Raw genomic sequence first — 15,061 nt, 5'->3', positions numbered from 1 at the left:
CTGAGAGATTCCTCAGCCACGATTTACCGAACGTGTGCTTGTCACGTTTACATTCTGCCTCTAGGACGATTGATAAAATAAAGTGACACTCGCTCTTTTTCGTCACAAGCTTGTGACCAGGTCCCAGTTAAATCGCACTTTTCCCGTATATATTTGCATTTATTTGGCTCCACACCTAACTTGGATGTATGCCAGAGGTGCACGAGGTTTGGTGATTTAAAAAATACAGAGTGTTTTTTTTTTCATGTCTAATTTTTCCTAGGACAGACTGTCGGTAGTGGTTTCTGTTTTTTCTGTTGTCTTTTTAGCGCTCTAAAAGTTCTAATTATAAAGACATAAATATCTTTACATACATACATACACGTAATTTTTCTTTTAGGTACAGAAATATAACCAAGGACTGTACTTTTAGGATGATGTGCAGAGTAAGCATGTGGTGAGCAACAGAAAATAAAGAAACAAAATCATCGTTAGATATATTTCGAGTGAAGGGAGTGGCGGGTCTACTTGTAATGAAACCGTATTTCTTGTATGTCTTAATTTTAATGTAAAGGTATAGGAAAAAGTAATAACGAACCTGTTGTTTTTATTGAATTTGGTCACAAACAGGAAACAAAGACTCGAATACCAAGCTCAAAGATCTAAACAGCGTCAAATCATCTATATTCATTTGACGAGGTAATGCTTGTTTGTTTTCATTTTCGTGCAAATCTGCACAAAGCTTATCTGAGCAAAGTAGTTTAAGTTCAAATTAATAGATTAGAGAGAAAGAAGCTAATCAACAGTGCCTATCACCAATTTTTGGGTACTCTTTTCTTATTGAAATTGAAGCTTGATCATAGTCCGTATAGCGAATGACATAGAGTCAAAGTTTTCACGGAAATAGGATGCGAACCATTAACTATCGGATTCACAATATGGATAGATTAATCAAAAAATATACTCTAGAACATTTTGCTTATGTATCTTTTTTTACCGGGAAGAGCAATATAAGAATTTACTATATACGAATATATCAATACATTCATGTTTTCCTGTGTTTTTGTTCATCATAGGATAACTTACATAAACAGGAGACAAAGTTTTCAACATTGTAAGGTTCTATTAGTGACGAATTCAAGATACCCTGTACTTTTTCATATGACTGGAAATTTTCAAACACGAAATCAGTCTGGAATAAACTTTCATGACAGCAGCTTAATTTTCCCTTTCAAGTACAACTCAATATCATTAATCTAAAACTCGTACAGCACTTCAGGCACAGCTTATCCCTATTGGACCTAAGCTGGTATAACACACTTCAGTGAAATCTCAGCTTTACTAGACATAAACTGACACTTCAATGAAACCTCTGCCTTATTAGACATAAATTGATATAATATATCAGTCAAACCTTAGTCTTAACAGACATAACACTTTAGTCAGAACTTAGTTATATTAAACTAAACTGTGTAAAGGATTTAAAATTATTTCAATATCTATGTTTGCTACAGTTTAATATATATTTAGAAATATATGTTAGAAATAAAACACTTTGGACATTAACAAGAAAAAAATGTTGATAAGAAGCATTATACATACAAAAGTAGTTTCGAAGTTTGGAGATGTTAATATAACACCAGGTGTTTAGCCCATAACTGTTTGTTATCTGTGAAGGAGGAATGTACTGTTAATGGGACTGGCAAATTATTTTTTTTCAAGCCCAATGTCTCCCAGTATGTTCCTTTTCATTACTGTATCAAGATTAAATGTGTAGAGTGTTAAGAAATATATTTTCACAACTTATCTGAGCAAGCTTCAGTATTATTTGTTATTTACCTCATTTTTTGAAGAGAGGTATTTTTCTTTGTGCTGAACTAAAGTGAGGGTCATCTTTTTGTGTAAAGTAACCATTAGCACTCCCTAAACAAGATACATTAGTTTGTATTTTGCTTTTCTTTTGTTCTGTCACTAACATTAAGTATTCATTATTCTTTTCCACGTCAATTTGGATTTATATTAATATTTTCCCTCAAAAGTAGTCACGTGATCATAAAAATAAGCCACCAGAGAACTAGCTATGCATGTAAGTATTTATCTCAATTTCGCAAAGAAAAGAGAAAACATTGTCTTTCACACGTTCGAACATTACTACACAAGAACTATCTGATAGACTAGAGGAAAGGAAGCTAGTAATAGCACCCATCGCCGACTCTTGAGCTACGCTAACCTAATAACAAGATCTACCATCGCCCTATTAACACGCACAAGTGCCATAGTGTAGGAGCGCGATTTTGAATAAACGAGACGCGAACGTCTCGTCAAATATACAAATACATGAAATGCCATTGATTCGAGAATGAAAAGAAACATCATTAATAATAAATGGTCACAAAATTAAACATAGTAAAAATTATTTTCAAAGTATATTATGGTATTATTTTTCTCTAATGCCCAGTTTTAATATTACTGTCGTGAATAGAGTACCTGTCGTATAACAATAATTTGTCTGTTTTATCAGAGTATCTTTCAGACACATTCCTAGAATTTGTTTTAGATCGTTTTGTAATAGCGAATTCCATGTGTGCGAGGGCGGTAGCTTACACAAGATTGTTTTTATTGTGGGTGCCAAAAAATTCCGAAAATATATATCGTGCGTCATTTGTGAATTAGGACACGTAACTGTTATCCAGGGGTGTTTTTGTCATAAAATTGGTCAAAGCTGTGTCTACAGAAACTGTAGACACGAACACTTGTGTTTAAAGTGTTATGTAACACTAGCCTCTTCTTACTTTGAGGAAACTGGGTCAGCTTTTTACAGTTTCTCCATCACGTACTTGATGTTTAATTGTATGTATAACTGCCAAATATTGCATATTTCCTTAAACTTTTTACAAAAGCAAACAATACTTACAGTTGAGGTACTACTCAGGTTCTAATTCTTCAAAGTAAATTTTCAAACTAAATAGTCACATGAAAGGTAGGAATTCACTAGACTTAAACTGATATCATATCATGTTTGAGAGGAAGATGGTCATGGAAGATAAAACGACCCCTTTCTTCCTATGGTTTCGTAAGTAACTTCAGACAGGAAATAGTGATTTATCACGTACTACATCGTGAAACCACAAGTCTCATGCTCTTCTAGAATCAAGAAACACAAGTCTAATTCTGTTCCAGAATCAAGCATGACTTCATGAAACATTTAGTATCATGCTCGTCTAGAATCACATATTACACCATGAAACCGTAAGTTTCAGTTGTATTAGAATTATGTACCACGCCTTGAAACCATAAGTCTCATGCTCTTCTACAATAATGTATTACACCATAAAACTATAAGTCTCATGTTTTTTCTAGAATCATGTATTACACCATAAAACTGTAAGTGTCATGTTTTTCTAAAATAGTTCTCAAACTCTTCCAGAATCATGTATTACAGCGTAAAACCATAAGTCTCATGCTGTTCTAGAATTATGTACCACGCCATGAAGACACACGTCTCATGTTATTCTACGACAAGACTTCGGACCTTTCAACACTCTCAAAGATAAAGGACTCATACATGCTCTGACCGTCAGTTTGGGTATTGGTTTTATTGCAACGTTTAAGTCTTATAAAATCAACGTTATAAACCGAATTAGTTTGTATACTGACTTTTATAAAACACTATAAAAGTATTTTTGTTAGGAAAAATATTCCAGCCATCAATTCGTTAAATAGAAATAAAATTCTTACTATCAAACAAATTGTTTATTGCTATATATAACTTTAATACAAATCACAGAACCTACTTGTAAAAGTAGATGCAGACTAGTGCACAAATCAATTTCAAACAGTTTGGTTTGTTTTGAATTTCGCGCAAAGCTTGTTTGTTTGTTTTTGAATTTTGCTCAAAGCTACTCGAGGGCTATCTGTGCTAGCCGTCCCTAATTTAGCAGTGTAAGACTAGAGGGAAGGTGTATAATGTGACGGTCAATCCCACTATTCGTTGGTAAAAGAGTAGCCCAAGAGTTGGCGGTGGGTGGTGATGACTAGCTGCCTTCCCTCTAGTCTTACACTGCTAAATTAGGGACGGCTAGCACAGATAGCCCTCGAGTAGCTTTGTGCGAAATTCCCAAACAAACAAACAAACAAAAACCACTACCATCGACAACAGTTGAACCTACAAGCTAATCACTCTCTGAGTAAAGAAATAAATGTCTCTAATGGAGACTAGCCTGTCTTCTCTAAATCTTAAATTTGTGTCCTCTCGCTCTACTGTCTTCAGGATATAGCACAAAATTATAAGAGGACTTTTTCCTACCAATCAAATTTGTAAACTTCAAAAGGATTACTTTCTACTTTTCTTTTCTCAAGAAAAAATGAGTTAAAATATCTTAATTCATCCATATAAGGTAACCCTTTTATCTACGAAATCATCCTAGCAGCCCAACTCCAAACTCTTTGCAATAAGTCACAACCCTTTTTTTTAGATAAGGAGAGCACCAAATGAGGCCTTATTAAAAATCTGTGTAAATAGATAATTACCTTCATTTGACTTTTAATCCATAAACCAATAAACACACCCTAAAATATCACATATTAGCTTTACTTCTAGCACTACAAGGTAACATATCTTCCATTATTCGACAATCTGTTCCGTGGGCTCCTCAATATATGAAACGGTGATCAAAACTGTGATAACTCAATTACATTACCTTCCACTTAAAATTATTGAAGATTTGCAACGTATTTACTTTTATACATTTATTTTTGTAGAAGATTTTCAAGACTAAAAATCAACAATATATGTTTCACGAAAACACTAGCATATCTTCGAATATTGCTGAACTTTCGAAAATCTCGCTTAATGAGTATAAAAGCTAGCCATTGCAAAACGCCGAGACAGTATTGTTTGTTTGTTTGTGAATTTCGCGCAAAGCTACACAAGGGCAATCTGAGCCCGAGACTGTAACAGAGATAGATGTTCTGCTACAATCGGTATACTATAAGTCTCGGAACCTGTAATTGTTATTAACGCTTATTAATCGGAGAACTACAGATATTTGACCAGGAACATATATAGATTTCGAATCGTACAACTACAGAGAATTAACTTCGGATACTAGTATTTCGATGAAGCTATCACATAAATTCAGCAGAAAAAACTCACGTGTGAAGAACAGAGCTAGCTAATACTGCAATCCATTGAAGTGTATGTGTATCAATATAAAAGTAATTTGCGCCTCGTGGATCGGGACAGTTGACAAAATATTCAGTTCCAGACCGGATATAAAACTCAGTATTAATGTATTCTCAAGATGGCTGGTATGGCTGCACTTTAATTAAAACAAAGTACAGAACAATGTTTCGACCTTCATCATTAATGTGATGAGAGAGACGTTAGAATGCGCCTACTAATTTCGTTTCGGTACCCGAGTAGATGGTAAACATAAATTATTTTTGCACAATTTCACATTGCAAAGCAGTAAGTATCTGGAACCACGTCGTCAATTTTTTAACATTTTAATAAGTTAAATATATATATATATTATTATTTTGAGAGACAGCTAGTTATAAGTGAATGGTTTTCTTCAAGTTAATAAGTTATTTCTATTTCAAGTTGAAAACCAACTCATCTAAGGCTGGCTATTGGGCCCAGCTCCAGTTTCTCACATCTAAAAGCACAGTTATAGGAATAAATAATATGGCGTCTATGCTACATTTAATGCGATGAAACGGACATAAAGACCAAAATGGAGTCGACATTAGCTGTAACTAATTAAACTACACTAAATTAAAGAATAACTATATTATGTATCAAGAAGCTACACATAACTTTAGGCTTATTCATGTATATGATATTTTCAACCAGTTTACACACCAAAATATGGTTTGCTTGTTTGTTTTTGAAATTCGCGCTAGCCGTCCCTAATATAGCACTGTAAGACTAGAGGGCTTACACTGTTAATAAGCCTGTTAACTGTTAATAAGTTAATAAGCCCACCGCCAACTGTTAGGCTACTGTTTTACCGACAAATAGTGGGATTGACTATCAGATTATAACGGTCCCCTGGCTGAAAGGGCGAGCATGTTTGGTGTGACGGGGATTACGAGTCGAGTACCCTAACCACCTGGCCAGTTACTGTTTGGAAAAACAAAACAAAAAACACACACACATCCTCTATTCATATAAAACATTATGACTTATCTATTAACAAAATTCTAGTTCAAAAGTATTTATTACGTATCATAACTGTTTTGATTTTCGCATAAGATAAATAGCCTTCTTTTTCTCTACAGATGAGCTGTTTATTTTTGACTAATCGGGAAAATAATGCACCACTCCATTTAACAAATTGGAAAGGTTTGTTTGTTTGTTTGTTTTGAATTTCGCGAAAGCTACTCTAGAGCTATAGGGCTATCTGTGCTAGCCGTACCTAATTTAGCAGTGTAAGACTAGAGGGAAGGCAGCTAGTCATCACCACCCACCACCAACGAATAGTGGGATTGACCGTAACATTATAACGTCCCCACGGCTGAAAGGGCGAGCATGTTTGGTGCGACTGGGATTCGAACTCGCGGATTACGAGTCGAACGCCTTAACACGCTTGGCCATGCCGGGCCAATTGGAAAGGCCGACGAGTAATAATTAAAATTAAATAATAACTTACTTGTTAGAATTTTCTTTCGTATTTACGGAACAAACACAAAATTCCCAGCTCTCAATTCACTTAGTAAGTGACTAATTAATTGACTTACAGACTAATTCTCTTTTTTTTTTATATGAAAGGTTAGGACACTTACCCTGCCTAGTCTCTAGAAAATTCGAGATGCCATGTGCATATTGTGTCAAATCTAGACACTTCGGGTATGAGGCATCACAAACCGTCACTACGTCAAGCAAACACTCCTAGAATACAACACAAAACGCCTAAATTAAAATATTAAAACACACTTTTGATACTGAAATGTCTTTTATACATCAGTATGCACTACGGAAATTAAATAATGAAAACATAGTTCACAACACCGACGTTATAGAAAATTTTACACTGCAAGATTACAAATAAAAAAGAACCTGTTTGTCTTATCATGCCGTTTTGGGGTTGATTGTTTCATCTTTGCTTTCATAAACTTATTAAATTGTGTTTCAAATACCTTCCGTTCAAAACGATTCAGATGTTTACTCATTTGTGTAAAGAATAAATAATTTCAAACGCTCTCACGACTTCCTAAGACTTTTGCTTCTAATGTTTGGTTTCTCTTCAGTATAAAACATCTGGTGAATAAAGCAATATGTTGGTAGGTTTTCATGAACAGACTTTCATTTTGTTGTTGTAGATTTGAGGACAAAAGACACTTGTTTTGTTGTTGATGAATATTGTGTTTTCTTATAGCAAAGCCACATTGGGTTATCTGCTCAGCCCACCGAGGGGAATCGAACCCCTGATTTTAGCGTTGTAAATCCGGAGACATACCGCTATACTAGCGAAGGGCTGATGAATATTGTACATATTCTTTTGCACTGTTTATTTGAATAAGCTCACATTTTTGAAAATTGTTATTGATACAGAAAAATGAATTTTTGAAAATTTGTAATATTAATACACACAACATATTTAAAATCCCACTAAAACTGCCCTATTACACAGTAAGAAATAATTGTGTAGTAATGTGGATATGCAAATAAATGTATAGGGCAGGTAAAGCTCAGTTATGATCGAATCAAACATCACAGTTAACTTTCACTGAAGTATTCCATCTGTCAGCATGCGGTGAATAAGTATTGCTGCCTCTAGAAAAGACGACTTGGTGCATTAAACCGCGTGAGCAGCTGCCCTTTTGTAAAGGCTTACTGCTTGCTGATTAACGAAGTGTGGAAAGTAAGGTTATTGAGAGAAGTGCATTACGTGTGACGTAGGCAAACGTGTTTCTCTAACCGTAAGATATACTTTAGACCTCTTAGTCATTCTCTGATATAGATAGATCTGGTAAAAATTTGTCCTGTTTACTTCAAATATATCATGAATCTTTTTTATTTTAGTTTTTCTTTGTTCGGCACATCCTTTAAATACCGTATATATTCAATGTATGTTTGCTCTTGTAAAATTAGATACAGTTTGTGTAGCATTATGTCTCCCATGGATCAACAGTTGCGTTTGCCGACTTAGAGCGCTAAACCTGGAGTTCGGTTTCCCAAAGTGGACAGTGCGCAGATAACCCATTGTGTAGTTTTCTGATAAAAGTGTTGCATTACACAAAATTAGGGGTAAACAGAAATATTACAATAAATCCATTTCCAATGCATGCTCACCTTTCAACCATGTTCACAAGACTTAAGTATATTTGATGTAGACCTCACTGAAAGCTAACAAGGAACTGTTTTTAAGAAAAAAAATGCTATTGCAAAACCGAAAACGCTTTTATAAGTACGGTAGAATTTGTACATAAGTTTTTGATGCTACTTTTATTGACGGAAGTGTCAAACTGTGCATTTGCAGCATCTCAGTAACAAAGACCAGCTGGGACCCTTGAGCGGTAACTGTTAAATGGTATTTATAGATATACTTGAAAAATAACTAGTCTACCAGCTATACTAGTATAACAAATGGCATTTACTAAATGTGATATTTTGATTTAAGTACGACTTTTAATAGTGTACTTGTAATTTGATAGTAGTATCTTAGTTTTTTTCTTTTTTTAGAAACCAGTTATATAAATATGAAAACGCTTGGTTAAGATCAACAAACTGGTTCAATATCAGAAATAACCACGTCTCACCAAGAGTCGATCTAATTGTATTCTATTGTCAAAAATGTTAAGACAACATCTTAAACTAATGGAAAACTGGTGTCATCAGCAAACTGTATGATACAGGCTGTATTTGTACAATCAATATTCTGCAAGCGAAGATAAGTTTATTCAAAACATTAAAGAGACAAGACTTTACAGCCTAATAAACGATTGAGCTGAAATAAGTGTCTATTTTCGGGGCAACGTTTATTAACTAGGTAAAGTAGATGAATGTTTGTCATAGTTACAACTCGTGTAACATGAGTACTTTCTAATTTAAAGTGGTCAGAGTTAGGGCTCAACTGAATGGTCTTGTATAGAAGAGTTACATGTGGCCAAAATAAATATTCCGTAACCAGTCTGAGTCCCCTTGTGCTGATTCAGTGATGAATCTACTGAGCGTGTTCCATCACAAAGGTCATGCAAGCGTGTCCTCTCAGAGGCAGGTAATATCCATAATCCATTGACACTAAGACTTCTCCACACGGTCACCGAGCAGCCACAACTGTGACCATGTTTAGCGACCATGTTTTGATTAATAAACATATCGTTCCTTCTTGAATATCTTCACACGCGAAACTATAGACTGCATTTAGGAAGCTTTCGCTCATCTGATGAACCAGAGAAAAGTCTAAAGTAAGTTGTACGGTTGCAGCAGTATTAATAACTTTCAGTCGCACCCGTAGAATTTATTCCTTACCATTTGGTAACCGAGAATCGCTCCAGTTACTACTCCGAAATCCGTATTGTGTCCAATGCCAGTGAACTGGCAATTCCAAGTGGCTACACTGTACAGATAGTCTTGGTTTAAATGTTCTACTGCCTGCCCAAATAACGAGTCTTCAGACCAGTTGTGTGACACGACCTTTATCCAAACACACCTGATCACATGAAAGTGGGCTACTTTCTTATATCTTTGTTTATTTAGTCCCCAACACCTGAACAGTTCTGAAAGTCTATATTCTACTAAAAAACCTTCTTTCACCGATAGCAGTTAACACTGGCACATAATTATTTGAAAGATTAACCAACTTTGAAGTAGTCAGCAAAATAATAAACCTAAAAAAAGAGTGGAGAAATACTACATTTCCAGTATGGGTGGCATGTGCAAATTTTGCCGAAATCACTATGCCTATTCGCTAAAGGGCAAGCGAAATGTTCTGTTGTTGTTTTAGAAAAAAAAAAAAAAACACAATAAGTTATCTGCGCTCTTACCGATGACCACTAGGGGCATGAAACTCATAACTAATTACATATCGGTTTTAGGAAGTGCATTCTGCTGTAATTGTTCAGACTGTATAATGTTTTTTTCTTTAACTTTTTTGATGTAATTAGTGTAAATCCCAATATGGGGCGGAAATGTTTAAACAAGTATTTATCGAGATTTTATCTTAAAAACACACACCTGGCTTGAAAGACAATTTAACCTGTTAAGTAAATCTTTATATAAAACAACAACAAAACTTAGAGGAGGATCAGCTTCAGTTTAAAAATCTGCTTTTCAAATTATATTTGATTTTGATTTGTTTGAGGTCAAGTACAAAGTGCGCCATCTGTGCTCTGCCCACCAAGGGTAACGGAACCTGGATTCTCGCATTCTAAGTCCGGAGATATACTGCTGTGTTACTAGGGGGTTAAATAGATTTGGCCATTTTTAAAATGTTACTACACACGCAATGGTTTTGTCATGCTTTTCAGCCATAAACAAGAGGTCTAGTGCCATGTTGTACAAACCTGGAACTTGCAAAATGTATTAACATAAATATTAAAAATAAAATAAAATAATAAATATTTTTCCATTGCACCTCTGAAAACTCGATTCATTTTGACTATTCAGAAATTAAGAAAAGTTTATAATTATTATGCTAGAATTGTTGTGTTACTTAGATCCTGTCTTAGTCACATTTTGAATGATAAAAACACCAATAGGAATTTAATTATAATCGTTTTTTGCGTCTCATTCCTGATTACCCAATATTTATAACCCTTGATTGATTCTGTGATTTGCAAAAATAAGTTTTTATAAATAATTTAGATCGCTGTCACACACACACTCATATACAGAATCAAAACTAACTCTCGTTATACGTTCCAAGTGAAAATAATGTATTAACGCGTTAAAGATATTAAAAAAATATTCACTAATGGGTACTGCAATCATTTTGTTTCACTATCACCAGGTGGGCCAGCGGTATGTTTATTGACAAACAACGATAAAATTCGGACATCAATATCTTTTGTTGGACAATGTTGATTTGTACTAAAATAAACAAATCAAGCAAAATTGTTGTTCCTATAGCAATGAAATAAGTTCAAGAACTACAAAAAGCATAATTTCATGTATTGTAATTTCAATAATATATGTTTGTTTAAAACATCTTTGTGGTGTTAATCTGCTCGAATTTTAAATCCTACTTTTTTAGGTCCGCGTCCTGTTATTATAAAAACGCGCTCCTTAAATTGGGGACGTGAATGCGCTACGTAAGTTACAGTCAAATCCCACTATTCAATGAAATAAAAGTATCTCGACAATTGAAAGCGGGTACTGTTGACAAACTACAACCCCTCCTATCTTTCGTTCAAAATCAGGGTCGGCTGTACACAAATAGCCTTTGCGTAACTTTGTGCGAAAATTACAAGCAAACAAATTTGTGATTATAGTTAAATATTTGTGACCGCGAGAAAAAAAATCGTTTTCCAGATAATTAAAGATGTTTTCAACAACGTGACTCAACTTTTCTTTCACCACACATATCGACATTAACGTCAGAGCTGTAATCTACGTATTCAGTCATTCTTTCTGACAACATGCAGTAAAATAACCCAAACTATAAAAGAGAAACCGAAGTACGTGTGATTTAACGACTAACATTACAGAGTGTGTGTTTATTTTTTTATGTAACCATAGATTTCTGTTAAAAATAACGACGAGGATTTGGGCTACGGTTGCAATTAATTATTTGAAAATCTGGTAGTTTCTGAATATTGTGTAGTCGAGAAAATATTTCAAAATGTGAAATCTGAAAGGGGATGCATTTATCCCAGATACATTTTTATATTTAGAAGGGGAAAGGACGTTACTACTTGTTGTTACTTAAATGAATTGGGGTATTTTGGTTCTTCAGTTTCCACAGTTACTTCGAAATAAAAAAAAATATATATATATATATAAATTTGTTTGAGGTTATGTAACTGACCAATTAGAGCTGTCCAAACTAAAATATAAACTAATAACGAATAAACTATGAAAACATTTTAAGCTCTAGCTATAGATAATCTCTTTTAGATGTCCAAAACTTAAGTCAACGAAATTCATCTGTACTTTTCAGACAGAAGACTTATACGTCTATTACAGAGGTGCTTTAAATTGTGCATGAAATATGTTGCAGAGAAACACAGGTTCAATAAGAATTTTAACCTATTTTTAAATAAATGTTATTGAATTAGTTAAATAACTTCCGAATAATCATGTTATATGTATGTATGTATATTCGGCCTAACAATAAGCTCATAAATCAGCTCGACACACGAGCATTCTGTTTCTCCATTGGTAGAAGTGGCTGAACATGTGTTTGACCCTATGTGTTTACAAGGTGTACATAACTCGTATAATATGTCAACTAACACAAGCAATTGTGCTTCAGATTAGCACTAAACAATTCAAGAACGACACTTACAAGTGTAATGCAATTACGTAATCAATTCAACCTCATTACTTCATTTCTATGCCAATCAAGTATTTGGTGGTCCTGCACGCGATCTGAAATTGCTCTGCAAATAACTATTCATTCGTATGTATCGTTTTATTTTTCTTTACTCACCACAGTAGTAGTGAATAGTTTTTCAAACGTAAAACTAGAACAATTCAACCCTTGCCTCTAATTTCGAAACTGCTATTACAACTTTGAAATATCTTTTGAGTTACTTTAAATTTATTAAACTAATAATCCGTGATGACGAGAAAACCCACTTGTATAAAAAAATATATATGTAAAAACGGCTGGTATTGATTGAGAAAATTTTTTAGGTAGCAGAGCGAACAACGTTTCAACCTTTTTCGGTCATCGTCAGGTTCAAAAAGAAAGAAAGAGGTAACTTACCGGTAGCTGATCACATGTTTGAAGGCGGTTGTGTAATTGAGTGTAGGAACGTAGAGGGCGTGCTTAGATGTTGGATTATATTCATCAATATAGGTATAAAGGTGTTTCTTTGTATTGGTTTATTTTTGGCTTGAGTTGTTGTATAAGTTAGGCTTCTTTAATTTTGCGTTTGTTTATGTTTGTTTCTTTGTTTAGTATTTGGGTGTTTTCTGTGGTTATGTTATGTTTATTTGATTTGCAGTGTTCGAAAGCGTGTGAAGATGACTTTTTGTGTTCTTTGAATCTGATTTCCATTTTTCTACTTGTTTCTCCATTGTAAAGGTCGTGGCGGTTATCACATTGTATTTTATAAATAATGTTGGTGTGGTGTTTGTCAGTGTAGTTTAATTTATTGAACTGTTCGGCAATATCTCTTAATATATTTACATTGGCATTGTTTTTGAAGTGATTTATATTAATTATTTGGTAATAGACACAAAACAAACAAGCAAAAAGAATCAAGTTATACATTAAAGAAATCTTTAATTATTCACTTTATCCAATTAATTTAAAACAGGTTATTTTATACCTGGATTTATTTTCAAAATCTACATCATTTTCAAACATATTACATTTAAGTTTTGACCATGAGTACTGGTTTAACTTTCCACATTCTTTGTTTCTCATCCATGCGCAGACAGAACTTTTGAGAGTTGGGTGACATGAGAATAGGTGTTAAATCAAAAACCAAATCAAGTAGACCTATTACATTCATGATTCGATGTGATTGACTGTTTGGTGTCTTTTTCATAAAACCATACATTTTATGTGTCCCTAGAACATTTCTCGGGACAGTGGGACGCACTTCTAAAAACAACAACGAAACGGGACTGTCCTGGCCAAACTGGTACGTTTGGTCACCCTACACAATAAATCAATATCTATATTGGTATTTGACTGGTCATTCATTCTATGCTATATATGTAGTCCTTTCATACTGTTTTGTATTAGTTGTCACTTTCAACTGGATTACTGTTCAGAGTTGTTCCTTCCTGTACACAAACTGTGGCTGGACTTCAAAGAAAACATTTCACTTACGTTGAGGGCCGCCAGTGGAACGTATGCCAGTCTCTCATAGCAGGCTGTGGTAGTTAACTACGACTAAATTCTTGTAGTTTTCACTCTGTTCAAATATTATTAAATCTCACGGAGTTAAAAATGTATAGACAGATATCAGAATGGACTAATAAATATAGTTTTCACGTAAAAGATAAATTATTTTTAATAATGTGAAATAAATTTTTGTCATTACCTTTTAAAAATGAATTTTCATTTCCTTCCTCTAACGTTAGCTTACATAATAGTTTTAATATAAATATTATGAATATTGAATGACTGAACATTATTATGAGGTATGCAGCTGTTGAGAACAAACATTAGTATTGTTATCGAGGAATTATTTTGTAAAGTAGATTGTTCTGACGTTGAATTTTCCATACTATCATCTACAAAAACTCCAGGAAAATGCTAGGCATTTAACGCATGTATTGTCAGAATATGTATTTTTATTTTATTTTAAAGGATCACCAATATTATGTAACAAAAACTCTCATAACTAAACACACGCAACATTACACGCCTATAATGATACACAGCGACCTCTATTATAAGGTACTAACTAGTTTGTTAAAATAAGTGGGGGGGATTTCGATGTACTGCGCACAAACTGCTATTCTGACTCTAACGAAAACGGAAGAGTAAAAGAGTTTGGCTTTGCTGCTGCGTTATGACATCGCTCGTGTACATCGGCGTAAGAAACCTAAAATACTCGGATAAGATGAAACCACTACATGCTCGTGTACCTGAATTGAAGTAGGCCAAGCGCTTTCCGAGTAAAAGGCCCCTTTGCGAACCACGCTGTTTGTCATACCAGTTCCGTAAATTACAAGCTACTGATCTTCGAGGTAGAGGTGATAGAAACTCGTGCAAAGGGGCTTTTTAACTTCAGTTGGTGTTCATATATAGGAAGTTGACAGCAGCTTTTCTTTGTTTTTCTCCTTTCTTTTCACAAACGTATGATTGACTTTTCGATAACCGCCAAATAAATCAACAAGCTATTCCAATTTATCACGAAACGTACTTTCTTTGAGGAAAGGAACAAGGACAATATCCCTGGCCTTCAACAGTTAGCACGTGTCTAGTTCAACACCTTCTATACAAAGAAT

General features: G+C 34.2%; 1 long non-coding RNA gene across 1 annotated transcript in view; it reads left to right on the top strand.

The window, feature by feature from the left end:
• The first annotated feature begins 484 nt into the window (after positions 1-484).
• The window catches only part of LOC143233528 (uncharacterized), a 39,030-nt gene continuing 24,453 nt past the window's right edge, over positions 485-15,061 (top strand). The window contains exon 1 of the long non-coding RNA XR_013018202.1: positions 485-678. This is a non-coding gene — a long non-coding RNA (uncharacterized LOC143233528). The remainder of the gene's footprint in view (positions 679-15,061) is intronic.

Source organism: Tachypleus tridentatus, chromosome 12, assembly GCF_004210375.1.
Source record: "Tachypleus tridentatus isolate NWPU-2018 chromosome 12, ASM421037v1, whole genome shotgun sequence".
Taxonomy (NCBI): domain Eukaryota; kingdom Metazoa; phylum Arthropoda; class Merostomata; order Xiphosura; family Limulidae; genus Tachypleus; species Tachypleus tridentatus.
Note: the sequence above shows the minus strand (reverse complement) of the source record. Positions and strands in the feature narration are given on the sequence as shown.